Source organism: Oxyura jamaicensis, chromosome 1 (assembly GCF_011077185.1).
Source record: "Oxyura jamaicensis isolate SHBP4307 breed ruddy duck chromosome 1, BPBGC_Ojam_1.0, whole genome shotgun sequence".
In the NCBI taxonomy this organism is placed as follows: Eukaryota; Metazoa; Chordata; class Aves; order Anseriformes; family Anatidae; genus Oxyura; species Oxyura jamaicensis.
The window spans coordinates 70,480,275-70,506,668 of NC_048893.1; the positions used below are offsets into that span (position 1 = coordinate 70,480,275).

The 26,394-nt window shown below is 37.0% G+C and overlaps 1 long non-coding RNA gene across 10 annotated transcripts in view; it reads right to left on the reverse strand.

The window, feature by feature from the left end:
* LOC118155656 overlaps positions 1–26,394 on the reverse strand; it is a 111,688-nt gene that overhangs the window by 56,216 nt on the left and 29,078 nt on the right. For 7 of the 10 annotated variants that reach the window (XR_004745939.1, XR_004745935.1, XR_004745943.1 and 4 more), the window contains one exon: positions 21,725–21,839. This is a non-coding gene — a long non-coding RNA (uncharacterized LOC118155656). Of the gene's footprint in view, positions 1–21,724; positions 21,840–22,030; positions 22,092–26,394 lie in introns of all 10 variants that reach the window. The other 3 variants (XR_004745951.1, XR_004745936.1, XR_004745953.1) reach the window with 1 other exon arrangement.

A 26,394-nucleotide genomic window follows, 5' to 3' on the forward strand; every position in this document is an offset into this window, starting at 1 on the left:
TTTCTTTCTTTCTTTCTTTCTTTCTTTCTTTCTTTCTTTCTTTCTTTCTTTCTTTCTTTCTTTCTTTCTTTCTTTCTTTCTTTCTTTCTTTCTTTCTTTCTTTCTTTCTTTCTTTCTTTCTTTCTTTCTTTCTTTCTTTCTTTCTTTCTTTCAGAAGACTGTGTGAAGCTATTGAATGGTTTTCAGACAGGCTGGGATTTTGTACTTAGAATTGGTTTTAGCCTCACCCCAGAGGTTCATAGGGTTGACAAATCACAGTTTATGTATGGTCTTAAGACACCAAATGTAACTGTAAGATGTGTGCAACCTGAAGTAAACTTGATAGTCACTCTCAATTAGAAGGCCTATTCTTGATCATCTACACAATGAAGAGTATCATCCAGACCACGCTTACCTTGACTGAATGAGGGCAATTTTCTTTCAATTCCAGATGCTACACCTTCCATGTTTTTCACAAGCAGTAATCTGCTTCATGCTTTTATTGATTACCAGTGCTGCTTAGTATAAGAATCTTAGTCTTACATCTCATAGCCTGTCTTCTTCTCCAACTATACCCTATCCTGAAGTGAATTTGTATGGTTAATTTTGTAACATAACAATGACTGACATAGTTTCTCCTCAAGTGCTTTAGCATAATACACATGGACACAGGTTGCAGATTAAAATTAGATACAGGATTAAATAGCTTAAAAGCAGGAGGTAAATTCTTTTGAAAATCCTGATTAGTTGCCTACATTCACCTACAAACAATTTCTAGAGTAACTATTCAAGAGAGTGCAGGCCTGATAAAGTCCTGTTTGTTCATAGGGAATTTAAAAGTGACGTGGAGAATCAGACACAGCACCGTCATGCAATACTGCAACTGAGAACTTCTAGCCTCAACATTCAAATGGATAAAAACTTGTTATTAAAAGCTCCTCTCCCCTTTTGAGACAGCTCAAACTTTGGTTCCACCAAATACCTCTCACCTAGAAATGGCCACTACAAAGAACTGATCTGGTATTTTTGAAAGTTGGAATCATAAAATTATGCATTTGGGAGAGAAAGTGTGTAAGTATACATGGGGTAGAGAGTGACTGCAAGTCTACCAACTTCTCATGGATCAGAATTCTGTTCTGAGTGCAGATGTGTGAGTGCAAATCAGCTAGTGACATACAGCATAAATCTGGATATGAAATTGCAAAACATTGTAATACACATACTTCCAATTGCGCCATTTTAACATACAGGATAGCTGAAAATACAGTTCCAAGTTTAACTTCAAATTTATATTGCTGGTTTCCAACATGCCATTTAAATAGATACTTAAACATAGATCTTTCCCCCACCCTGGCCCCCTTCTATATCTCTTACAAATAGAACTGCTAGCCATAGAGACCTGTCCCAAAGGAACAGGGTAAGCATCCTTGGTACTCAGGATGTAAAGTTCCTTTCAGGTATTATTTAGAGGTTCATGTCTAGGAGTCAAATTCCAAAAACCTATGCCTACATTTTAATATCAACAGTTCCACCAACAGTTTCTACTCAGTTATTTATACTTGTGTTGTTTTCTTTTTTTACTTTCCCCATAATCACCACCTCTTCAGCTGAGGATAGCATCTTAACTCCTATGTCTAAGACTCGGGTGTGCAAATTAAGAAACCATGAGGTAGCCAGTTCATGTAGCAGTGTTCCCTGAACATATTTAGTTTATCATGAAACACAACAGCCTCACTTATTATCACTAATAATCATGATCTGTGGTGCTACACATCTTCAGATAATAGGTTAGGACCTAACTATGTGCACAGAAATTGGGAAAGAAGGTTCTGTTCTCTCTTCAGCTTGAATTAGGCACCCATAGGTACAGCCACTTTATCCAGGAGGACATGGCATTAAACTAGCAAGGTTGTTTAGTCATGCTATTATTCAGAAAGAGATGTGAGATTATCACAGAGGCAAGGAAAACATGAGTTTGCAGATCAGTGAATAAGAAACTCTCCAAGAAGAAATCCCGCTGGTAGTTCTCATCCTCATTCCCTCCCTTAGGTCCCCCGTCATCTTCTTTTTCTCAGGGAAGCAACCTGTATGAAAGTCTGAGTGGACAGAATGCGTAAACGGCGTGGTGAGCAGGGTCCAGCACTGAGAACTCTGCTAACACACTCCAGCACTGCTCTCATCACTGGACTGCAGTCTGTGATGTGGAAACACAGGTGGAGAACACTGGAAACCCTCTACCAAGTGCATTAGACAAGCATGGAGGTTCCTTTACCTGTCAGAGACCTGGCTGGTTATGGGCTGCTGCTGCTCACAGGGAAGAGCTAGGAACATACCAAACCCATGGGTCTTCTCCCCATCTCTTGTAGGAGTTACCTCTGCTGTTTTCCTTGAGAAATCTAATGGTGAGGTATCTGATGGCACCTTCATACAGCATGATCACAGTCTCAAAACTCAAAGGTTGACTAACTAACTTTCCAGAATTTATGATCAAGCCACCTGAACAAATTAACCCCACTTTTCCATCCCCTAAAATCTTCTCTGTGGATGTAGGCTTTTAAATCTATAATTCAAAGACTTACAGGAGAAAATGAAACTGAAATATGAAATACTTTTGGGATTGCAGAATGTACAGAATATGAATGAGTCTTAAAATCCTTTGATGAACATGAACTATAAGATTATCTTTTAATTCCCTGCACTAAACATATTATAAGCTGGCAAAAAATCATGGAATAATGAAAGAAATTTTTTGTTTAAGAACATAGCCCACTTGATGAGGTATTGCAACATCAGGACTAATTTTTGTCTTGTCCTTAAATATGGTACCTGACTGAAAAATTATTCAAGCCCCATATGTAACAGAGGAATGAGGAGTTGGATAGACTTCTGTGTTTGTTAACTCATAGATTTCTCACAGAAACACTGCTTTACTAGAGCAACAGAAGTACAAATGCCACTTCTGGAAAAAAAAAAATAATAATAATAAATGCAAACTCTTGCTTCCTGTTATGTTTCATGTTATCTTTCAAAATTTCACAGAATCACAGAATCACAGAATAGTCTAGGTTGGAAGAGACCTCCAAGATCCCCGAGTTCAACCTCTGACCTAATGCTAACAAGTCCTCCACTAAACCATATCCCTAAGCTCTACATCTAAACATCTTTTAAAGACTTCCAGGGATGGGGACTCAACCACTTCCCTGGGCAGCCTATTCCAGTTCCTAACAACCCTGTCAGTAAAGAAGTTTTTCCTATTATCCAACCTAAACCTCCCCTGATGCAATTTTAGCCCATTCCCCCTCGTCCTTTCACCAGGCACATGGGAGAATAGACCAACCCCCACCTCGCTACAGCCTACATTAAGGTACCTGTAGAGTGCGATAAGGTCACCCCTGAGCCTCCTCTTCTCCAGGCTGAACAGTCCCAGCTCCCTCAGCTGCTCCTCGTAACACTTGTTCTCCAGACCCTTCACCAGCTTTGTTGCCCTTCTCTGGACTCGCTCGAGCACCTCCATGTCCTTCTTGTAGCGAGGGGCCCAAAACTGAACACAGTACTCGAGGTGCGGCCTCACCAGAGCCGAGTACAGGTGGACAATCACTTGCCTGGACCTGCTGGCCACGCTGTTTCTTATGCAAGCCAGGATGCTGTTGGCCTTCTTGGCCACCTGAGCACACTGCTGGCTCATATTCAGCTGACTGTTAACCACTACTCCCAGGTCCTTCTCTGCAGCTTTCTAACCACCCATCTCCTAGCCTGTAGCTCTGCTTGGGGTTGTTGTGCCCCAGGTGCAGGACCCAGCACTCGGCCTTGTTGAACTTCATACAGTTGGCCTTGGCCCATCGGTCCAGCTTATCCAGATCTTCCTGCAGAGCCTTCCTACCCTCGAGCAGATCAACACGCACACCTAACTTGGTGTCATCTGCAAACTTACTGAGGGTGCACTTGATGAGGGTGCAGCTAAATGCTGCCATGAAACAAGCCAGAACGTTTAATGAGACAGCAACTAGCAAATAATGTTTGTCATGGGACCAAGTTGTACTTTTTCTTAAAGTTATTCAATGAATTGTTTATTTAATGCAAGAATAGTATTGCCTATAGCTCTTTAAATAAATAAGAAGAACTGGTAAATGGCAGCAATGCATTAAACTGGGAGAAACTATTACTGTTTATGCCTCAGAAATGAATTTTAAACTAAACTACTTTGAACAAACACAGTCTCTGCAGTTCAGCTCAAAAGTAAGGGTAATTTCATGAACTAGTATCTACAGAAATCATATACCACATTGTTCTAAGCAACTGCTATTGAAGTTTGGTTTTAGGTAAGGTAAAGTAAAATAAATAAATAAATAAAAATCTGTCCCTACCATTTAAAAACTGCTTGTTTTGTTTCTCAGAGATTTTTCATTTTAATTTCTAAAACTTGTTCTTCATGTATTCATGCATTAAACTCTCTCTATTTATAACAGTGCCAATGAACAACAACCTTAGCTTCATTCCTGCTTCTTTATACCTCAGCAATCATATCTCCTGCCCTAATTTCTACTAATGTTTGTATTACTGTTTCACAAATTCTAGCTTTCTGTGCCTTCCCCCTGCAGTCTTCATTTCATTCTGTATTACTTGATGCATTCCACTGTGGATATCCATGTAACCTCTACATATATATATATATATATACACATATATATATATATACACATATATATATATATATAAAATAAAATAAAATAAAAATAAATGAGAGCACTTGCACCCATGTTCTTCTCTTCCACTGACACTAATCAAGGTACCAAACTGCCATCTCAATCCCACATTTGATTCCTTCTTTATTCTCTCCCTGAATATCTCAGTAATTTGACCTTTTTTTTTTTTTTTTTTCTTTCCTGGCTTTTCCATGTATTTCCAGTTTTACATTTCTGTCTTACAAGATAAAGTGCACACTTGCTTTTTATCAATGTGGTCTTCAGAAAATCATGACATACAGTCCCACCATCTATTTAAGCAAAGTCCCTTTGCACATAGCATCAAAAAGTTTTTCTGCTTCCTCTCCTTCAACTCTGATTTCAGTTCCTTCTACGAAATCTTCTGACTTTGAGTTCAGGCACTGAGAAAATTCACCATAGGGTAAATGAGGGGCTACTATTGAATCAAAAGCTTGAGTTTTAAAACTGTCTTGAAATTTTTGTGTTTTTATTGATGTCAAAACCAGTCAACTCTTTTTCCTACAAAAATTACTGTTATATTCATGCATGACATAAATATGAAATATGCTTTTAAAAATAAATAAAAGCAAAAATTGTATAATCTCTGCCAAAGCTGATAAGTAGTCATCCATTCTAATCTATTAGCATTTTACCATCATGTAAAACCTAACCAATAGTATTGTATATAAAATAAGGGAGAGACTACTTTTGAGCATGAGAAGTCATGCTCAAAGGAGAGCTGTAAACTAATTATTCTGTTCATCTTTCAAGCCATCTAAAGTCCTGGGCTATCAGTTGTGCTGAAAACAAAACAGCAAAAATGCTGCAGAAAGACTAAAACTGAACAATTATGTAGCTCTCTGTGCAAAGTGAGGATTCTCAAGGACAAAAGTACATGTGAAAATGTCAGGAAGGAAATTTTAAGAGCACTTATGCTAGTTAACACCTCATGCTCAGATGTTTTCACAGAATCACAGAATAGTCTAGGTTGGAAGAGACCTCCAAGATCACCGAGTTCAACCTCTGACCTAACACTAACAAGTCCTCCACTAAACCATATCCCTAAACTCTACATCTAAACGTCTTTTAAAGACCTCCAGGGATGGTGACTCAACCACTTCCCTGGGCAGCCTATTCCAGTGACTAACAACCCTGTCAGTAAAGAAGTTCTTCCTAATATCCAACCTAATAATCCTAATCCTAATCCTAATATTTTGCCATAGATCAGCCCTGAAATACTCTACAGAAGTTCCAAAATCTTCACTTCTCTACAACAACACTTCCAATGTCTCAAGAGCAAATCCCAAACAGCCTCTAGGTCACACAGCTTATTTTATAATGTTACAGTTTTGGAAGTGGAGAGGAGAAATGATGCACCAGCAAGTATCTCACAATGCAAAAGGAAGGTGTACAATGTGCATTAAGCCTCTTAGGAGTTTTCTTTAAAATTTTGTGTAGTTTATTTTTATTTTTTTCATACTTCTGTAGTTCATATTTCTGAATTACTGGAAGTAGAGGCATACTGACACCTCCACCTCCTTGATCATTTTAGTCTTGAAACTGAGCACTGAAAAAATCTGTCAGACAAGAATGAACCTGTCCCTGGACAAATAATTCTTGCAGCTTTAGAGGTTGTATCCAGAAACGTTTCCCTTTAGCCACTGAAAGCTGAGTGATTCTGCCCCTGGGAAGGTGTGGTCATCAGCAGTCACATAATATTAGCGTTCAACGTATCCATGAGTGATCTCATCTTTCTGCAACCCCAGGGTATAATTGTTTTTCCACTTTTCCATCACTCTTCTTTCTCTGAATTGGCACTGCAGTCATTAATGGTGTTAGCCAAGAATTTAGGCCTTCAGAAATCTTGTACACACATAGAGGTAGAATCACCCATACAGCCTCAGTAGGAAAACAGTCACAGAGGTCTCCTGTCTATGAACATCTTCATGTATACATAGCAAAGCTCAAACAAACAACATAATAGTGTCTCTTCTGATAGGCTTGGAAAACATGAACAAGCAATTTTAGCTTTTCTGATGAAGCACTTACCATGCTACTCCTCAACAGAACTCTGTTTCACTCAAATGTCTGCACAGACTACTGAAAACCACTAACAAATGTCTACCGAACATGAAATGAAAACTTCTGAAAAGTCCTGGAGTTAAAAATGCTGAACGTTAGTGCACATGCACACAGGCCATGCTCATACAGCCACACCAGCAGCATGAGCATCTATATTCTTTCTTAATATCATTGGTATTACATGTAGATGCGAGTTTGGTATCTCCCAACCCACAATTTATGCTCTTAACTTCCAAAGTGGAAAATAAATTTTGTTTTGGCATTGGCTGGTTTATGTCACAGAAACAATTCAACTGTGATTGCAATGAAAAGCAGAAGGAAATTAGGTGATGATTACTGCAGGAGTAATACTCTTGCTTTTGTGGCTCTTCTTATCTACTCTGTGGAACTATGGAGTTACCAAAGAGTTGCTAATATGACAATGTGCCCCATCACCATGATCATGTGATAATGCACTACTGGTTTGGTTAAAAATGATGGTAAAATGCTCAACAACAAAACAAAAAGTATTCTCCATTCAATTGCTGGCCCAATCTCAATATGAACATCTTGGGATATCTAATGGGTTCACAATAGAAAGGCACCATGAACACTAACACCGAAAAATCAACATCTGTTTTACTTCTCTTTCAAAATATCAACATGGCATTTTTCCTTAAATGGGTCATAGATTGTTTCACTTTCTCAACTAAGAATTGGGCCATGATGATCTGATTTTTAATTTCACTTGTGTTTCTAGCAGAGCCGTTACAACCACTCCACACATTGGCTGGAAAACCATTTTTTGTTTGTTTGTTTGTTTGTTTGTTTGTTTTTGTTTGTTTTGTTGTTTGTTTTGTTTTATTTTGTTTGGTTGGTTTGGATTGGTTAGGTTTGGTTGGTTGGTTGGTTGATTGGTTTTTTTTTGATAGCATCTATTTCAGTTTGGACAGGGGCTGGATGGAGACCAGTTCCCAGAGATGAAAAACTAACATTGCAAGCACTGCAGACAGCTGTATTTCACACATAAGACACAGAAGTAGGTAAGATCTTTATTTGCCTGATTTGCATTTATACTGCTGAACTTTATTGGCTCTGTGGTGTCCATTATCAGATTTAACCTGATATCAACATGTTTAACATTGAGGGAATTCCTCAGATCCAACCTGTGGACAATTCTTTCCAGGTTTGTTTTTACTATTCCCAGTGAAGCATAAGAGAAAAGGGAAGGGGAGGCTAAAGACCAGAACATCTGGAAAGCACCTGTTAAAATCTGTTGTGCTGCCATTTGCATTAATAACTTTTAAATCCAGTTGTAGCACTACAAAACACAAACTGAAGCTTTATTGTTGCTAAGTTGTGAAGGCAGTTTTACAGAAACTGTGGGCTGCCTAGCCAAAACACTAATTTCTTCCAAAGTTTCTACAAATACAGAAAGTAATTTACTTTCCTAATGTGACCTAGATTGTGTTTGTAAACTGAAGGAAAACATATAAGAAAACCTAAAAGCCAAAGACCAAATTCTAATCTTTAAAGGACAAAAAAAAATATCTGAAGATAGCCCAGTAATGCAGATATAATTAACACTCCTGCAAATTTTTCTTTTTCCCAAAGATGTGAGACAAAATGCATGCTTAGGGAAGTAGCTTGACCCAAAAGAAGCCTGTATGAATGTAGTATAAAAGTAATGTAAGGTCCAGTGACTAATCCTAGTCCTTAGCCAGAGAGTTTACAGTTCTTTTCCAGCATAATGACCTCCTTATAAAAGCATTACCCAAATCACCTAACCATAAGTCATCCTGTTCTGATATGGGCTGCCAGAAATGTAAACAAATGCTAATTTGATAAATTCACCCTGAGTTTTTGGAGTTAACCCAGCTTCAAGAAAGGACACGACATCTTACTGCTCCTGTTCTCATTTTATGGGCTGAGCCTATGCACCATAACCAATTTGAGCAAACCTAAATACTTTGCTCATAGGAAAAATAATAAAAAAACAACAACAACAAAATATGACCACCAACTAACTTTAGTAAAGCAATAGTTGAGTAGGATGAAAATAAGCAACATCCAATGTTAAATAACAATAAATCTTGCAAAATTGTCTGGCAGCTTTTCTTTTACAATACAGTTGCTTCAAGAAAAATTAGAAATGGCCTGAGGACCTACACTCTTTGAAAAACAACACCTCAAACACAATGTGAGCTGCTCTGCTTTTATTTCTTCTCTATGATGGAAGATAGCACAGACTTCAAAACCATCAGAGTTTGTCCATAGGAGGGTAGGACTTGGGTTTTTTTTTCTGTTCTGTTACTGACGTATTGAAGATGGTCTCTTTACAGCCACCGTGTCAAAAAATCTTTATAATTTAGGTTAGCCCCAGAGAAAATGCAGAGAACAGTGGAGCCCCTCAACTCTGAGGGGCTGAGATAACACATCTGCTACAGACTCCTCATTAGAGATAGGTGTCATTGCTGCTTGGTGGCTGTGAACTGCCTCTACTGTAAGACTTGCCAAGCATGTATCAAAGATACAGGATTTCCAGGTGAATTTGGATGTTGATGCCTGGCTCCTTAGCACAGAAGAGGAAACTGGTGCTGAAGAATCAGTAGTGTGCAAGCTCAACATCAGTAGCCCAGCAGAATGCTAATAGGCACCTCAATGTAAATTGTATTTATGTAGTTATATATACTAAGCTTTAGTGGAAGTCACAGCATCCATGAAATCTCAAGGGGAAGTGGAAAAAGAAAAACAAATTATTTAATTAGGGAATCTCAAATCAATTCAAGGGAAGATGTGTCTGTAGACCCATTTTCAAGAGCAAATGGGTATGACTGCTACCCTGTTCTTGTCTGAGCTGTATATTCTGAGATGCATGAAATATCCATGTCTTTTCTCAGGTGAAAATAGAGCTTGTTTTTCAAGTTCAGATAGGGAAGAACTTACAAGGGATGTACAAATGCCTTGCACAGGGCAAATACCGTTTCTTTTCAGAGACATACAGTAAGGAAGAGAAGCAAGGCATCTTATTGAAGCAAAACCAAAACTTTGGAGAAGTCATAGAATCATAAAATGGCCTGGGTTGAAAAGGACCTTAAAGATCATCTAGTTTCAACCTCCCTGCTCTGGGCATGGTTGCCAACCACTAGAGCAGGCTGCCAAGAGCTGCATCCAGCCTCGCCTTGAATGCCTCCAGGGATGGGGCATCCACAGCCTCTCTGGGCAACCTGTTCCAGTGCCTCAACAACCTCTGAGTGAAAAACTTTCTCCAAATTTCTAACCTAAATCTCCCGTCTTAGTTTAAAACTATTCCCCTTTGTCCTTTCACTATCAACACAAGTAAAGATTTGTTCCCCCTCCTGTTTATATGCTCCCTTCAAGTACTGGAAGGCCACAATGAGGTCTCCCCAGAGCCTTCTCTTCTTTAATCTAAACAAACTCAGTTCCTCAACCTTTCTGCATAGGAGAGGTGCTCCAGCCCTCTGATCATCTTAGTGGCCATCCTCTGGACCCATTCCAAGAGCTCCACATCCTTCTTGTGCTGGGGGCCCCAGGCCTGCAGGCAGTATTCCAGGTGGAGTCTCACAGGAGCAGAGTAGAGGGGGACAATCACCTCCCTCTGGCCACCTCTTTTTTAATGCAGCCCAGGACATAGTTGGCCTTCTGGGCTGCAAGCGTGCACTGCTGGCTCATGTCCAGCTTCTCATCCAGCAGGCCCCCCAAGTCCTCCTCTGCAGGGCTGCTCTCAAATTCTTCTTCTCCCAGTCTATATAAACACCTGGGATTGCCACAGCCCAAGTGCAACACCTTGCATTTGGACTTGTTGAACCTCATTAGGTTCTCATGGGCCTACTTATCCAGCCTGTCCATCTGTACCACCCCCGAAAAACTGAGACCATGCTACCTAATATAGAAAAGCTATGCCGTCCTACATATATTAAAAAGCTTATTTGATTGGATGCTTCATGAGAAGTTAGGACTTTCTCAGTCATCTCTAGGAAAAGCTGTAGAAATACTACTCATTAGGTAAGCAGTAAAGAAGAGCCTCTCATCTGCTTTTATGTGACATAGTACCTCCTACCTATGTCTGTTCAGATGTGGTGACTGAGTAAACAAAAACTGATGTTTTGGTATTCAGCACTTAGGATCCTGAAGCATTCCTTTATCACAGCTCCTTATTTTATAAATAAATAAATTAAAAAGAAAAAAAAAATCAATAGTTAACACAGTATCAAGAGTGAAAAGGTGAAAGTAATTGAACTGTATTCTGTTGTGGGCATTAGCCACAACCAGACAGCTAAATTCCAAGTGGGGAATCTTATGGATAGTGAATGCAACACTGAAAGCATATAGAGTGGTTTTCAAATTGAACTCTTCCCTGACACGTAAGAAAGTGAATCTGTAAGTCATTGAGAGAAAGAATCAAAGATAGGGAAGGGAATGAATTAAACACAAAATTCCCAGGATGCTGTACTTAGTCATTCTTCCAACTATTAGCACACTTTGAAAAGAATTAGCACTCTCATGTGCGGTAGAGAAATAGTTACTGCCTTTCTGCAGAACAACCGACTGGAGTCTCACAGAAAAAGGAATATGTCTCTTGAGCTGAAGCTTTACTGAGACAAAGAGGGACTACAGGATTACAGGGACTGATCTGTAACAAGAACTGAATTTCAGCATTGCTGAATCTTACTTCATACTTCTAAGTCTATCAAAATGTACAAAGTTTACCCCTAAGATTAAATTTAAAGTAAAATGCTGCCCATCTGTATTGATTTTAGAATGGAAAATTCTAAAGCCAAAGAATAATCTGACTGGAAATTTCACCCAGGAAACAAAAAAAAATCAGTGATAGGCTGTGGGGGAAATTTGTGGTTTACAATTTATCTAGCAGAAGTACTTAGCTGCTACAGTCAGGGATCAGAGCCATGCTGCTCTGGGTATAACAGGCAGTATTTCTAGGAGTGTATTACTACAGACACTGGATGCTCTAAACTCAGTGGAGAGAGAAGCTCTGCCACAGTTCTTACTGTTCGCTCTCACTAAGAGATATTTTGCCTAAGGAAAATAAAAATATCCATACCAATTGAGAAAATATTTTCTTCTTTTGGTCCTTTTCAAAAGAATATACAGGTAGAATTATTTTTCTCCTTTTAAAACAGAATATACTACTGAATTTAATAAACAGAGATGGATCCTGAGTTGTAGTCTCAAACCATTTATAATGTAATACTAGATCTGCCATTCCTGTAATACTAGATCTGCCACTACTGATGTGTAAAATGAAAAATTGTAGCTGTATTACCAGCTCCTACAAACTGTGCCAGCCTTTCCTTTTTGTCCAGGAGCTGCTGTCTCTAAGATATATGTCCATTTGTTACCATTTCCACTCCTACGTAAACAACAACAACAACAACAAAATCTTTTACTGGTACTGAATTATTTCACCATTGCAGGAGATACAAAGAGTAGCATAAGTCAAAAGAATGTACATATGTATTACATTCAGGACAATATAATGATAAAAATTAAACTGTCTTTTCCAGTTTGCCTATTCATTTAGCTAAACCCTTTAAAGAATGCTGACGGCTCTCCTTACCACTTCCCTCTTTGTCTTTTTGGTGGCTTACCACAGATTACTATCATTTGACCTATAATGAAACTATCTGATGACTGCTTGCCATGTAATTACTCAAATACATTTTAGGATGTAAGCACATTTGTAATTTTCATAATCACTAAGTTCAACAGGTTTCTGTTTCTTATTAAGGAAAGTGGGGGAAGATGCAAGTGGTTCTCTTAAGAGTGGACTAATTTCTTCAGTATGAAATTAATTCTTCACTACAGTTCATGGCTCTAAACATAGCTAATACAACCACCGAAAAACAGATAAAATGTAAGATAGACATGAGATCTAATTCTTAAATCTCAGTAATAGTGTGTCCCAGCATACATATAACTTCCTCATATATTCTTGAATGTATACTCTTCACTGTTACCTTACGATCCATATCTAATAAATTAAAATAAAAACACTATTACCATACAGAAAGATCAGAGGGCTTGAAGTTATTAGCTATGATGTTTTTTTTTTAATCCACATACTTCAGTGTTACATTTAAATGTCAGAATTTTAATCAAAAGGAGATGCCAACTTACTCTAAGTAAATAAAATGTAAATCCCAGTCCAGATCCCATTGAAGTTGGTGGATGATTTGCCATTCTGTTCAGGGGTTCTACAAGTAAAGCGAGCAGGCTTGTCCATGCTTGCAGTTCCACAAAATACTTCAGGAGTATTTTAAACAGTGTTAGGAAAATTCCTGCAAGTGACTTTCTGCATATTATTATTTTAGTTAAAACTATGCTTATTTTGTTTAATTATGTCAAGTAAGTGAACTAAGGCATACTAAAATGATTCCCATTAATCTAGGAGTGAACACACTAGGCATTAAACTATTCATTTATATCATCATATAATTATATTGGTATAACAATTCCAGAAAATATCTCTGTGCAGACAAGACATTAGAATCGTATTTAGACTGAACTGGAAAAGGTTAGTCTGAAACTGAAGAGCGATGTCCCTTGCAACACAGTATGAAGTTTAACCAGATCAACTCAATTTTGTCAGTACAAAGTGTGACTGAAAAACGAAAGAAAACAAACAAAGAAACAACATACTACAGAGCTATAATTACTCAATAAGAAACTTCACTGTTGTTTGAAAATGAAGACCACAATGATTATTAGAAAGCAGTAGCACAGCAAGCACCTCATTATTTCTAGCACAGACTATTGGATTCTTGCACAAGTTTCTGCTGAAGGAAAAGAATAAAAATGGAAGAAACTAAATTGAAACTTTTTCCATTTTTCTAGGAAGGTAGACTTTTTGTCACAAAACAGAATATAGCATAATAGAGCAATTATATTTCAAAAGAAATGCTGCTGGTCTGTAAGTAAACTTACATATTTGCCCCTATAACTGGTATCTCTAAACATCTGTCTCACTGCAATAGCGCCTATGTACACATACATATTTTATCAAGACTCTGGATGTCACATTGCACTCTTGAAAGCTAGGATCAATATTCTGAACAGCTATCACCTGGAGTAAGCTGAAATCAAGATTTAAGAGCCTAAATGCTTTGAGAAATCTTTCCTCAGACTGCTGGTATCTATTCAAGTATCGTTAGGCTTCCTGCTATCCCATCCTCCCTCCCTAATAGCACAGGGGGCAAGTCCATTGAAACTAAATTTTGAACCCAAATAAAAAGTATAAAATAATAGAACTGGATCAAGGCATGCAGAGCTCTATTGCTACTTCTCTTGTAATGTTGCTATACTTATTATTTACATACTCTCATATTCCAAATAGATTTATAAACAGATTGTTCTGGCATTAGTTATAAGTAAAGAAACTCCCCACACTAAAACTGATTATTTTCAGGAACATGAACAAAAAAATCTTTGGCAGATGCTCAGATCTTTCCTTTTGAGTCAGAGAAACAAATCTGTTTGTCCTCTCCTGACTTGTAGTTTCTCCAAAGCAAAAGTAAAAACTCAAACTTACTGAATTACTGTAATTTTTTAGGAGTTAGACAGTTAAGCTGTTTAGTGGTCTGGTGATCTATTTTGCCATCAGAATCACTGAATGCCTTCATTTTCTCCCATCCTTTGCTTGGCATATAAATAGACCTTTTGTCTACCAAGTAGCACTAGATATACCACGTGATGCTGATGTATAGTTTACTGCACTCATAACCTCCCTTTCACAATGACCTTACAGTAATAACAGCTTTTGTTTTCACATGAGATAAGCAGCCATAAAATTACTCTAGCAAAGTATTTATTTGTTGTATTTTTAAAAATAATGAAAATAATTATATGTGTAGTGTTTTTAAGTATTTCAATTATAGAGGACTTGGAATTACCAGTTACTTTGGGGGGGGGGGAGCACATACATAAAATTAATGCTGACAAAACTTTCGATGAATGTTTAATCAACTAATACACATTCAGACTTATAATGAATGTGACAAGCTACATGGTGATGGCCATTGTACACCCTACTGTTATGCACTTCTCCACTCTTAATTCCCTTTAATTCTTCGTGCTTACTCTCTTTACACTTGACTATTCCCAGCTGCCAGAGCCAGTGTGAGTTAGAAAACATAACTTCTGTTCTTCATCCACATGCAGTTCTAAGAGAGAAAAGTCACTGCAAGCTGCTGAATTTCCTTATTTTTAAGGTTCTGCTTTTAATTTCCATTTTCATTTTATTTTCCTTTTTGCTCTTTGGGCAGGAGGGAGGAAGAAGACAGTTTCAACTGACTGGTTGATTGGTAGGTATTTAGGCTTTGGCTTTTATCCTGAAAGATTAGATAGGTACTATCATTCTCTCTGCATGGTCACCAGCAGGTTAAGGATCTGTCTTGAGGAATTGAAAGGGATACTAGCAGCTGCTGACATGAAAACAAAGAAAATGTCTGTTTCAGAAGAGAAATGCATCTGGCACCTAATGCTCAGGCATAACACTGGAAACATGCAAAGGAGAAGGAAAAGATGCATGCACCTACAGGTTATGTGAATTTGTGACAAACAGGTGTGGCGCAGTGTATCAGCAGCAGCCTAAGACTCCTTTTTAGCATTATGGTTTATAACTGTGAGTAGGAAGACTACTATTAAAAAATAAAAGTTAGTTGGAAATCTAATAATATTCATTAAAAGCAGAAGTTGGCCTTTAAACTTGAAAAGAAGTGAATGGGTTTTACCAAGTGAATCCATGACCTGACACAACGACTGATGAGTGTCTGCAAATGTCTTCCCTCTTATTTCCACTCTCCAGTTACAGGTACTCCATCAATCATGCCATATTTCATGTAACAGGCTTTGGCATTATCAGTGATTTTAATGTTGCCTGACTGACAATATTCCACATCCATCTTCAAAATCGTCTTTTATATTTCAACACTGAGAGTGGTGGTGTGTGTTCACAGAAGGAAAAACATTAGATACAAAGACGATAGTATCTGACTAAAGAATCTTTTTTTTTTTTTTGTCAAATTAGACAAAATTATGTCTTATGTATGTGTTAGAACAGCCACATACTGACACTTCTTACCTTTATGTGATTCTCTCTGCAACCTGAACTTCTCTCAGTAGTAGCTGTTAGCATATTACATTGCATACATATTTGTTATTCTTTTCCTTCTCTACTTATTTTTTTTACAACTAGTAATGGCTTTTTTTTCGCTTTTTGTTATTTTGTTTTTGTTCCTAGGTATCTGAGACACTTCCAGTTTGAGTCTGGGGCCACAGTTATATAGCAAACCTAACCTGACTCTCTTACTGAAGGGCTCTTGAATCTGGTCTTCTGCTGCTCTTAGCTTTGCTACTACTCCAGAGTGGGAAGCACAATCATTATAAACAATGCTTTCTATGAAAGAATATTTTACCTCTCTTCCATGACATACCATAACTACTACTGAACATATATATTCTTGGAGTACATGACCAACAATTTTAAAACACAAATCACTTTTTTTTTTTTTTTCTCTTACTGAAAACTGCATGTCCTGTGGAGAATTGCCAGAGTTGCTACCAGTTTCTTTCAGCTTTCCCTGCATTTTGGAACTTCTTCAGCTCATCAGCTAGTGTATTCCAACAGGAACGATCTCAGAGTCTGACTTCAAGTCAATATTTTTTTTCCTGTTCTAGTTCAGTTTCAGTTAGCCAAGAAGTTAGGTGACCTAATACATATTACATGCAATGTCTAAGTCTGGCTCCACACAAAACAGTACAAAATGTCATCAGAGTTTACACAAATCTTGCATATTCAAGCTACCTAAGAACCTGTCCTTTCACACCCACAGGGTTTCCTGCAGACCTATTGCAATAATTAGATAAAAACTGAGTAGGTTTCTTGTTTTCACAGCACCCAAAAGGCAGGGCAATTTTAGTACTCTGGCAAATGAATAACAGTGACTTTGCAATTCCCTTCCTTATATTCTTCGGACAATTTTTGCCTTACTCTGCTAGGACAATCAAAGCCATTATCTACATACAAATTCCTTCTCTCCAGTGTATACGCTGGAAGCACTCACACTCTTTCAAGAATAAATCTAGAACATGAAGTAGAAAATAACCTGATTCAATCAGACAACTTGCTAGACCACTTCTACTTGATCTTTTCTAGCATAATTCAAATTATTTCTGGAAACAGCTCAAAAAACTGAATGTATATAGGAGGCTGAACCTGTGATTGTGACCTCGAGGTAGTAGAATAATATTGTACATCAGCCCCTTGCTTGGGCTGATAAACCTGAGTCCCTGATACTTTAGACTCCATATAAGAAAACGAAGGAAGAACATGAGACAAGTTGACGTAGTTTCATCTGCAAGCTAACCTAATTATTCACTGGTAATTTCAAACCTCTTCCTAAAGCATTCCATAAATTTAATATTGGTGGTCCAACCTTTATTATATCAAATTTTTAAACTCTTATCTCTGTGCCTTTGAAAGACTGATGTCATTTTATGTGAATTACACACACAACAGTATTACTAATTGCCCTCTCCTCATGTTGAGAGATTACTTCAGAAGAAAATCTTTTGAGTTAACAGAATACCCACTGACACAATGTAGCACTACATCAATACACAGGAAAGGAGGGGATGAAAAATAACTTTTTTTTTTTTTTTTTTTTTTTTTTTTTGCATCGTGAATGAAGTCCATTTCACCTTTAATTTTAACCGATCTTTCACGGTTCACATACACTGAGTTGGGAAGACACATCGTTGACAACATAACCCTGATTTCAATTATGCAATTAGAATTGATTAAGAGATAAGTGACTTTTATTGAATACTTTGTTGTTCAATCATTTTCTTTACCAAAGATTTTTACCAGTGATTTTACTAAATGCTTCTGTCCCTCAAAGGAGATGTTTTCCACAATGTGCATTATTAGAGTCTAACAGGTTTTGCAAACAGTAAGCCAACTTTAACAAAAGAAGTTACTTCAAACAGCATGATGGGGAAAATTGGAAAAGCTCTGGCAGGAAGACAGGAGAGAGAAAGAGGAAAAGAGCAAAAGAGAGTGAGAGAGGAGAGAAACTACTTCTATTCAAGAGACCATGGTTCCCAAATACAATAAAAAAGCAGGTAGCAGGAAATCACCTTCAAAATTTTTTTATCATTATGCATTACTTGAGGAAATCAACAACCTATTGCTAAATATACTAAAGAATCTTTTGGCAGAATCTACTGCAAAGAAAAGGATATTCCTGCTTACAAATAAGGCACAAGATGGAGCAAATAACATTTTCCCTCGCTCCCTCTCAGCACACAAGCCAGCATACTTGCCGAGAAACTGAAAGTGTTCCACTGTTTTGTCACCACTTGCCTTTCTACATCCAAAGAATATCTGAAGTTGTGCTGCATGAAATGAGTCTTTAGCAAGTGCTAAGTGTTTCATATAAAAGCATAATCAGACTATATAACAGGCCTTACTTTGAAGTCTGTGGTTTCGTTAAGTTTTATAATTTCTAAGGAAAAGTTGAAATGACTTAAAGAGAAATCAGCATGAACAAGGACTTCATGGATTAGACCTAATATAATAATAGGTTACAGTATCTACTTTAAAGTGCATACAATTTATTTTGTTTTTAAGTGTGGGTCTCAGGGCACGTGCATCCATCTAATCCAGAAGTCTACAAGACTGGGAGTTTTCTGGCAACATGTTATTTCATTTTCAAATGCCAGGTCACTCTAAAGGGTGCACCAAATAAAATTTCTAGCTAGAGAGAACAATCCCCTAGAGCAGACAATCGCTTAGTCATTAGGGCACTCATCTGCACTGTGGGAGATATGGCTTCAAAATGCTTCGTGTTCTGCCTGGTATTCTTTTCTATTCATGTTATTACAGTTTGCATACTTAATTACATGTTCATTGGGCTGCAGAGAGGGATTTTCACAGTCTGATGACCTGGACATTTGTCTAGGAAGTAGGAGACCCAGGTGAAAGTCCCCATTCTGTCCAATTCTTCAGAAAGACTTCAAGCTGGCTGAATACCTGGGTGAATACATCAATCAACAAAGAACTTTTGGTATATCCTTCTTTCTTTTATCTTCACACAGAAAATTTTCAGGAATTCCCTCTTACACAGATGTTCAGTCAAAAAAAAAAAAAAAAAATGTAGCTTACTTCAGACAGAACCCTCCTCCTTGCTCTAGTGCCACACCAAACACTGCACAGCACCAGCACCTTGAAACAGCAAATACTCACTGTATCTTGCTTTCAGAGACCTAATTCAAGACAGAACACAAATGACTAGACTAAGGAGTCTCAAATCAGCATATTATACATTTGGTCCACCAAATTTCCAAAGCTCTACAAATCCACTTGGAACAACAGAAACACGTTTTTATCTCTGCCTAGAAGATACAACACCCCCATGTTCGTCTTCAAGGTTGAGGCCAGAAATTCCCTGCTTCCCTTGCTCTTTCCAATCCTCAAAAAGGAAAAAGTAAGAGAGATCTTTGGGCTCCTTTGTCCCCAAAGGCATAGCCTGATGAATTAAGACCCATTGCTTGTAATAAATGCTGCATGGATTTAAATACCATTTTGAGGTGCTTTTATGTTTGTGACTATCAGAAATTCTGTTTCAGGGCTGTCAGAAAATGTGGAGAAATTACTACTGCATTTTTAAAAATTATTTTTAATTGGTTTATGTTTCCAAGCTAATCTTTTAAACGGAGAAAAGGAAACAAAATATACAGGTATTTCTAATGAAAATAGATAATCATGTATTCATCGCATGATTCTACAAGCTGGTTATACAAGTAGACACTTATATTATCAATGTTTAATTTGGCCTTTGTTATATAGTATAAAGTCAATGTGAAATAGAGGAGAATTTTGGCTAGAAAATGACTTGAAAACTCAGTACCTAAGGATCCTTGCAATGCAGGGGTCAAATATCCAAGTACAAGGCCTGCACCTGGGTTAGAACAATCCTAAATGCAAATACAGGTTGGGTGGAGAATGGATTGAGAGAAACTCTGAGGAGGGCTTTGCTGATGAGAAGCTGGACATGAGCTAGCAATTTGAGACTGCAGCCCAGAAAGCCAACCATATCCTGGGCTGCATCAAAAGCAGCATGGCCAGCAGGGCGAGGGAGAGGATTCTCCTGCTCCACTCTTGTGAGACCCCACCTGGAGCCCTGCACTGAGCTCTAGGTCCCCCAGCACAAGAAGGACATGGACCTATTCAAATGAGTCCAGAGGAGGGCCACGAGGATGATCAGAGGGCACCTCTCCTATGAAGACGGGTTGAGAGAGTTGGGGTTGTTCAGCCTGGAGAAGATAAGGCTCCAGGGAGACCTTATAGCAGCCTTCCAGTACCTAAAAGGAGCCTACAGGAAAGCTGGACAGGGACTCTTTGTCAGGGGGGTGTAGTGATAGGACAAGGAGGCTTGTCCTTTAAACTAAAAAAGGGGCTTTAAACTAAAAGAGGGGAGGTTTAGACTAGATATAAGGAGGAAATTCTTTACTCAGAGGGTGGTGAGGCACTGGAACAGGCTGCCCAGAGAAGCTGTGTATCCTTGGAAGTGTTCAAGGCCAGAATTGGGCTTTGGGCAACCAGTTCTGGTGGGAGGTGCCCCTACCCATGGCAGGGGTGTTGGAACTAGGTGGTCTTTAAGGTCCTTCCAACCCAAACCATCCTATGATCCTATGATACAGAAATAAGAATATTAATATGTTTTCTTCTAGCAGCTGGTTTCTCTTTAAAAAAAAAAAAAAATCAAAAAAAAATCTGAAGAACTCTGTACATTCTACGGGTGATTGTTAAAATACATAAATTATTACCACCCAGTTAGTGCGTATATCCATTGTCCCAACTCTATATTGCATTTTTATTTATAAACATTTTCCATATTTTTCAGAACACTTAATAAGCTCTCACTGGTGGTGGATTTTACCCCCATATATTTTTTCCATTTTTATTGCTACGGTACTGTAACAAAAATATCTATTATATGCATTCCATGAATGCAGTTAGAGGTTGAGTTGAAGAAAAACAATGGATATTTAGTTTTCTTCTTATGCTAAACAGAACAGAGAAATGTAAAATTCACAGTGAAACAGGATTTTGCTACAGACAAGAGCGACATTTTGTTAGATAAGGCTCCAGTCTTGAAGAAAACTAAAAGATAAATACTTTATTTATATCAGTTTTGGTGCTGTTAGGGATTTTTTTTAAGACTAAATCACTGTAATATAAGTTAAAGGTGAAGTAGATACTCTTGGTGGACAGAGCACTGGAAAATAAATCTTTGGTTCCATTTGTATATGCTGCTATCTTGCTGAATGATCTTGCTAACGTTGTTTCAATTCCATTTCTCATTTTTGCCTTTAGTAAAATGAAACTTGAGATATGTACTTCTACAAAATACTACAGCACCTATGTATAAGAGCTGCATAGATAAGGTGTTTTGCAGGCATTTAAGTAAGCAAGTAGTTTTATTTATATTATTAGTCATATTCAAGTCTGTGCATAGATATAGAATTAATCTATCATAATATATATATATATATAAAAAAAAATCAAAAAAAAAAAAAAAACTCTGTCTAGAAAAGAAACTTCTACACCCACATCTCTCTTGCTGCTTAGTTTGGCAAGAGTATGCAATGGAAAGAGACACTCACATCACCAGAAGAGTCCTGCATAATATAGCAAAAAAAAAGAATTTCCACTCATTTCTGAATGAAGTGCCAAAGCCAAGTAAGGCTGGTGAGAGGAGTACAAGCAACTCCAATCAATATAATTCATCTGAGGCATATGAATTTTAATGGATGTTAACTTACATAAAAACCATTTTCTCCAAGAAATGTCATTAACTTTTTTAAAGTCAGAGGGGATGTCTCAAGAATACAATTCACAGATCAATATAAATTTACAGATTCCTTGTCATATTTACCAGTCATTTTTGCCTCAGTGGAAGAACAACTTCAGAAACTCTAGTTTTACCATTTACAAAGAAAAAAGATTTCACTTTCTTGAAGCATACTTGATAGTAGAAAAACAGAATTCACCTATAATGCAGATGAAGAGAAATTAGGATTAAGATTTGTAACTGGATGGGACTCTTCTAGAAAAGGTATATGGTATATATTATAATATATATGTTATATATGTTTATATCATATATATATTATATATAAATATATAATATATACAATATTGATTTTTATATATTATATATTTCAAGTATTTGACTACACACAATTCTAGTAAAATGCTTCAGTATTTATACAGGCAAGAAACTGTATTTTCAAAGAACTGTACTGAAAACAGAAACAAGAGTGACATAGGAAAGACATAGTGTCTATTTAAACCTACCACCTTAAAGAACAACCAACCAAATTATTTTCCATTAAGTCAGGCAAGTTTAGCAAGTAACAATTGGACTTAAATCAGTTCCTTCTGTCTAAGACATTGTTCTCATGTGTGGTTGTAAGAACTTCAGATGACAGCAAGTTAACCTTAACTGTTTCTTGTTTAGCTTGCACCGTTTAAATAAATAACACATCTGTTTTCATAGATACAACATCTTTATACGTTCCTCCCCGCCCCCATATTGGGAGGAAGAAGGACATTTGTCTACTAATTTTGGTCTCTGTACATGGGAAATGTTATTTATCACATGGAACATGGATGCAATTAAGTAACCATATTGAGAGCTGCTGTTCTGTTTCTTAAAGCACTAAGTTAACTTCAGTTGGCTTTGTCCTTATCAAAATGGAATGGTTCCTTCAACCAAGATGGCACAGTTCAGCTGAAATGCTGTGCCTGGTAATACTCACAATAATGACAGACAGATGTGGACAAATGAGATAGTCCAGGAGACAGAAAGAATGGTAAGACTTGACAAAACAGGACTTACCAGATGAAGCTGAATGAACTGAGCATTTTAATCAAGATAATATCAAGAAAAGGTTGAGGAGATATTATCACAACCATACATGCATTTTAAGATGGTTACTGAGACAGCAGCTGTCCAATTTGCCATGTTTACATGGTACAACATGGGAGCTCTACCCCATGGCTTTAATGGCATTGATTTACAGAAAAGGAAAATGCAGTTTTCTGTCTGCTTGCTAAGCAGAAACAGAGGTAATCACTAAAAAAGATTACCTAATAAGGCTATGGAATTCTCACTATTGGATTTATTTATTTATTTTTAAATGGGATTAATAAGCCTCTCTCAGTAATAAGGTATATTGGGTGCTTAATATCCAGTCAGAGCAGAAAGGAGGAACAGTCAGGATGATCATGTATGGCTGTTAATGTTTCTAGGTGTTTTACTTCCTTCTGTTATATTTTTTCTTCCCCCAAAGGTTTTTTTTTGTTTTGTTTTTGTTTTGTTTTGTTTTCCCTGATGCACTTTGTTGTTGTTGTTTGTTTGTTTTGTTTTGTTTGCTTGTTTTTACAGTTCAGGAATTCAAAAGTACAAACTGTGGCTAAATTAACTTTTCCTCTTAGGGTAGGAAAGTAATACACAAGTCTGTTGGGCATTTAATGTTCCCTCTTAGAAGTAAATTAATTTGTCTACAAACTAAAGTAAATGTAAAATTGGTCCTTGAAATCTAACACTTTTATTCCTAAGACCCTTGGCAGAACAAAAGAGACTCATTAGACTTACTGTGAAGTTAAAATTCATTGAAATCTTATATACAGGCTTTACTCAAATTATATGTGTTGACTTTGTAGGGTTTTGATACTATTCTTTAAAAATAACTGCCTTTTTTATCATTCAACTGAACTGTTCTTCTCAAGAGACTTTCCTTAAAATTGTCAGCTATTGAAATGCTGTTATTTCCATGGACTTCCAAGATATCAAGACATTACCTCCAATTTTTTTTTTTTTTTCTAAAAAAAACAAAGCTCCCTACACATAATAGAAGTTGGGTGGGAACTGACCATTAAATGAGCACAACCATTTGTCCCTCTGTGTGTCCCTCTCCACCTCATGACAAGTCAATCTATACTGACAATATTTTAGAGTCAGAGTTTGTATGAAAAACATCAGGGACTGATTATTTCAATGATTTCATTTGAAGCTAAGGCAAACTACAGTATTGTTGCCATAAAGGACAGCAGAAAACCTCCTGAATGAGGCCCTTCCTACATAGAATGAGCAGTGGATAAAAAGCTTATTGAAAAAAATCCAGTTAAGAAAAAGAAATAGGCAAAAATGATAATCATGAAGCCAAAATAATCCTAATTCTGAGTTCTCGAATGAGAAAAATGATTCTTAAAGCATGTAATTACCTCATGCTGAAGAAAAATGAAAGAGAACAGAATATGGCCAATACACGGAACAACAATTGGTGCTACAGATGAAAGAATACCATGAGTGATGTAAAGAAAAGCAGGAGGATAGAGGCTCTGAAGTATGTTTACCAGTGAGCCTCATCCGCAGCATTCAGAAGAACCTGTACAGAACAATATGACATAGAGGAAGATGATCTGTTTGTGCACACTCAGGGACTTTTATCTATCTTTTATTGTGTCAAGACCTTGTAAGACCATTGCAATTCTAAAATCCCTTCATTTTGTAAATCCTGCTTATTGGGGTACCTAAAATAGCTCTGTAATGTTTTGTGGCCTGGAGTCATTGATATATATTCTCAACTTTAATTCTCTTTTAATACAGATTTCGCCAAGAATATATGCCAACACATTAGAAAACTGTTAAACAAATCACTTCAGGGGAATTACTTCTTAAAACACAGTGTTTGGCCTGAGGTAATCACAAGGTGGCTGTCATGGCTACAGACTATTAAGGGTAGAACACGGGAGCAACTGTTTTCATTCTTGGAGAGGCCCCAAAAGGTGGTATTAGGGAATAGTTTTTCTATCTAGAAAACTTAAGTTCTGGATAATGTAGAGTACTCCAATCCTGTTTGACTTAGTGTGCATATGAGTCACTGTGGTACCATGGCCAAATGCCAGTGTCAAATACCCCAACCCTTTCCTCCCAATTTCAGGGGGATATTGCACTCTTCCATTTCTGTTCCAGACAGGGCATTTTGTGCAGATTTGCTGTGTGATTTTAAACAGCTGCTGCACATCACTGTAGATTCATTGTATTTCAGTGGCAGGTGAAAGGAATTTGTACTTCAATCTAATTGTAAATACAAGTGGTGTACTACAGCTTTTTAAAGACACCAACAAAAGATTTTTGAAGTATTCTAATAATCTTCTGAACAGAGAGGAAAGGTACTCTAACAGTAATTGTTAACATTTCATGTTATACATCCTTAAAATATCCTTGCCACAAGTTTGAAATAAGTATAGGAATACTGTGCAGTCACATAGCCACTTGACAATTTTTGAAAGTGTATTTTCAGTCCTATGTTGTATTATTGGAATTCCAGTGCCAATAATTTTGTAGCTAATCTACAATTTCTACTTAAACAAGAAAATTGAGCATTATTTTTTTCTATGAAATACTCTATTTCTGCCCAGATTTACTGAGCTAAGTTATAAAAAGCCTGTTAGAAAAGACTGATTGCTTCCTGGATTATAACTTTGCACAAGTAAGTGATTTATCTCAAACATACTGTAATACTGCTAGATTTTGGAAAAAATCACCAAACCAAAAATTACATTGCAAATTTTCAATCTTACAGCTGTTGCATTATATCCTGTCAGTATTTTGTGGTATAGAGTAAGCAATCACATATTTAGATGTTTAGATGATACTAAAATTTATGCAAGTCAGGAAGACCGAGGAAAACAAAACAGGAATACAACAGTCAATTTTTGTCCTCATCTCCACTCTGATGAATTTAATGGCATTAATTTGTATTTAATCTATACTAGTAGAGCAGAACATTATTTATTGTCTGAGACAGATATGGATTGGCTTAAGTAGCTTTATTTAAAAGCAAACAGTCCTAAAATTGTTAGTTTGTTGTATACTATCTACTGTCTCTATGGATCAGCACAAAATTAAAAGAAAAAAAATGAATTCATGTTTCCATGAGGACATATTATATACTTTTGTTAGCTTATTTTATGTGCTTGGTATCTTAACACGAGAGAGAGTGAGAACCTGAAGTAAACTGGTGCATTTTATTTACATAGCTACACTAGAAGAAAGGATGTTTTTTAATAATGTATTAACTAGTGCATAAAAATCCATCAAGAACAAGACAGTTGAGAGAACAAATCCTAAACCCCAGATCCCATCTAAGTAAGACATCTAAATTATGATCATATTTCCCAATTCCCTATATTTTCCTACAGTCAAGAGACACATACCTGAGTAACCTCGTGGTAATGCCTACTCCTCTTCATTGATGATACAAGTTCCAACTTAGCTAGGTGAGATTTTTCCTTCTACATGGCCTTGTAACTCGATTTCACCTTTACCAACTACAATGACAACATCTCATCTATGCTAAAATTTGCAAACATGTTAACTGGCATGCCCACATGAAAATATACTCCACTTAACAATTCCTTGCCTTCCTCAGCTACACTTCTAATGTACTTCTGTGCTCATATGCACAGAAGGTGAGAAGTAAAAAAGATAAAGAAAAAAAATATCTCTAATAAGTCTTTTGTATTTCATAAGGA